The 3310-nt window shown below is 29.8% G+C and overlaps 1 non-coding gene across 1 annotated transcript; it reads left to right on the top strand.

Moving 5' to 3' along the window:
• Positions 1–2150: 2150 nt before the first annotated feature.
• On the top strand, positions 2151–2231 carry TRNAL-CAG (transfer RNA leucine (anticodon CAG)). Its single transcript has one exon. It is a non-coding gene; the product is annotated as a tRNA-Leu (tRNA).
• Positions 2232–3310: the final 1079 nt, after the last annotated feature.

The following is a 3310-nucleotide window of genomic DNA, read 5'->3' as shown; positions in this document are numbered from 1 at the left end:
AAAGATACTTTTACAGGTTACATTGCTTTTGTTTGAGGCTTAGTATGAAAACAAAATATTAAAAGACACAAAAAAAGAGCATAAAATAAGAGAAACACAAATATACCTGGCTTACTCAATTTGAGCTACATCCCAGGTTGATTTTTCCCGGCAAGCCTTTACTAATGTCAAAACATACTTTTGTTACATTGTTTTTGTTTGAGGCTTAGTGTTACGAATTGAATAACAAAGTAATAAAAACAAAAATATTAAGAGACACAAAAAAGCATAAAATAAGAGAAACACAAATATACCTGGTTTACTCAATCTGAGCTACATCCACGAAAAAACTGCTAATCCTTCCTATTATTTTATCTAACAACCTAAAGGGATACAACCTACAGTGCATTCTTTGTAACTTCCTCTTTTCTCTCTCACATTCTCCTCTTTTTCTTTTCATAGGCACAGTGACAACACAATTGCCTCATGGAAACTCATTGCCTTAAAGGGAAAAAACTCTAAATTAACATAACTTTTGCTGTCAAGTCTTCTAGCTAAGGAACGGTCTAGATTGACTACAAAATTACAATATTTTACAAGGATATTTTCTCATAATTTCCCTTTTGGGGGCAGTGGGGGGCTCAAAGCGAATCCCCCTGAAACAGTAGCGGGGGTTATTGAGGGATAAACCCTTCCACAACCCCCTGTCACTGGGACGCAACCAAAACAAGACCTCTAAATCAGAAAGATAATCTTGCTCCACACCCTAGCACTTAGTGTATTTGCCCAATCTATCACTAATTTTGAATCTCCCAACGCATGAAGGCATGTTACCCCTTTTTCCTTGCCCAATTCCAAGAGCATCCATAGGGCTACAAACTTTGTCGCTCCTCTTCCAAATGCATATTTACGGCAAACTGAATGAGATTGATTAAGATAGAGGACCAACCCCACTCCACATCATGGTCAATAGCCTTGGCAAGCCCCATAAAAAAACCCATGGATATCTAAAGTCTATCATTGGCATAATTGAATTCATGGATTGTGACTACTTTGGATCTGATTTGTATTCCTATGCCATCACCACTATCTTTGTTACACAAATCTACAAAGAAATAAACTTCTCTTACATATGTTTTGATTTCGTATACACCACACATAATTTATTAACAGACAAAATAATTGATAAAAATTGATATAGCTTTATCCTGCTACCATATTCTACAAACATCTCAAAGTATAACTCCCACCCATTTACTCCCACCCATTTACAGTTCAATTTCAACTCATATCACATATATTTGTAAATCTATAATGTAACAGCGATACGAAAAAAAGTGATCATTAGATCTTTCTGGAACTTACACAAAAAATATGTACTTAAATCTTTGCAACTTAATTGAATTTTATTTTTATTATATAAATATAATTAAACACTATTATCATCTAGAATTTTTATTATATATTAAATATTAAAAAAAAAAAATTCTAAAAATGTCGTGGGGGCAAAACGGAAAAAATGTTCGAAGCAATGATCATTACCTTTTTTATGATGGATGATGTACGCTTGAATAGATTCATGTCTCTTCCTTTTGCAAGCCAATAATGCAACTTCTTAATGGGAAACTTGTTATTGTGTGTTTGTACCTGGATAAAAAATTTAAAGTTATATAGTTCTATATAGGTGAAATAGAATTTATGTATTATGGATAATGTTTTAAACAATCAGAAAATTTATTATAATTTAGTTGTTAAATTAATAATGAGAATATTTATTTTTTGTTGTTGTTTACATGTTAATTTATTATCTGAATTCAAAAAAAATCACACTACTTAAAATAATCCATTGAATGTCATTAAATCTTGTGTCGTTAACATGTTTCTTTACATCTGAAAAAATGTATACTTACCACTGTATTAGAACAACCAACTATTCAACATTCATCCATTATGTTGACTATTTATAGTTAAGGTAAACCTCTGACCTCCATTATTTTGTAATATTTCGGTTGTTTTCAGATACTAATGTTTCTGGTCTCCTTCGGTCGCACTGAAAGCAAGGGAGGCGACCTGTGTCTCTACAATTGAATTGAGAGATTAGAATATCGACCTCCGCCTCTTCTCAAATGTATCCTAATAATTTGATTTAGCGACTAAGTAAATTTCGTAAAGTCAAGATGGCCGAGTTGGTCTAAGGCGGCAGTTTCAGGTACTGGTCCGAAAGGGCATGGGTTCAAATCCCATTCTTGACACTAGTCACAGTTTTTGGACCCTACACCTAAAGGGCATGGGTTATATCGCCTTCTTGACGGTTTTCTGATACTTGAATTTTGTCGGAACTGAAACAATAATATAACGATATGCTCATGATTCAATTATTTTCTTAGTTATCCTCTTTTGTGCTGAACTTTTTTCAGTATTTTGTTTTAACCAGAATTATAATATATATTCATATTTCAATTATTTTTATAATTGGTTTCTTTATAAAAATGTGTTAATATTTTTGAATGATCAAAAACTAAATATAATATAAATGTTGTGTTTTTTTGTTTTTTATTTTTTTATTTTTTTCTCTTCTCTTTTCTGATGAGATTATATATATTAATTTTTTTTGATAACACAATACATTTCTTCTTTTTTCTTTTCTGATAAGACAATACACATTTACGATGATAATTGTGCTCACTGTTATTTTATTAATGGATTATGTTGTGTTCACTGTTATTTGATGAAAGAGTCGAGTCATGTTCATTTTCTAAAAATATTTTGTAAATAATTATAATAAGTGGTTCTACATTTGTAAAGTATCTTAATAAGCAGTTAAGAAGATAAAAACAAACCACATAATTATAAGTTATTATGATAATTTTTTATTTTTTTTTAAGCAAAACTATATGAAATTATTTGGAAAAGAAAATTTTTAATTTTTATAGTTATAAGATTAATAGATTTTTTTTCTCTTTTCTTTTTTGATAAGACAGTACATATTTACATTTTTTTTTTCTCTCTCTTCTCTCCTCTTTTCTGATAAGACAATACATTTCTTCTCTTTTCTTTTCTGATAAAACAATACACATTTACCGATGATAATTGTGCTCACTGTTATTTTATTAATGAATTATGTTGTGCTCACTCTTTGATGAAAGAGTTATGTCCATTTAAAAAAAAAAAATTGTAAAGAGTTATAATAAGTGGTTCTGCGATTTGTAAAGTATTATAATAAGCAGTTAAGAAGGTAAAAACAAACCACATAATTATAGGTTATCATAAATTATAGGTTATTATGATAAGTTTTTTTTTTTTTTTTGAAGAAAAACTATATGGGATTATT

The sequence above is a fragment of the Pinus tabuliformis genome, chromosome 3_2, assembly GCF_031772625.1.
Source record: "Pinus tabuliformis cultivar Carrire ecotype Pingquan chromosome 3_2, CPIR1, whole genome shotgun sequence".
Taxonomy (NCBI): domain Eukaryota; kingdom Viridiplantae; phylum Streptophyta; class Pinopsida; order Pinales; family Pinaceae; genus Pinus; species Pinus tabuliformis.
Note: the sequence above shows the minus strand (reverse complement) of the source record. Positions and strands in the feature narration are given on the sequence as shown.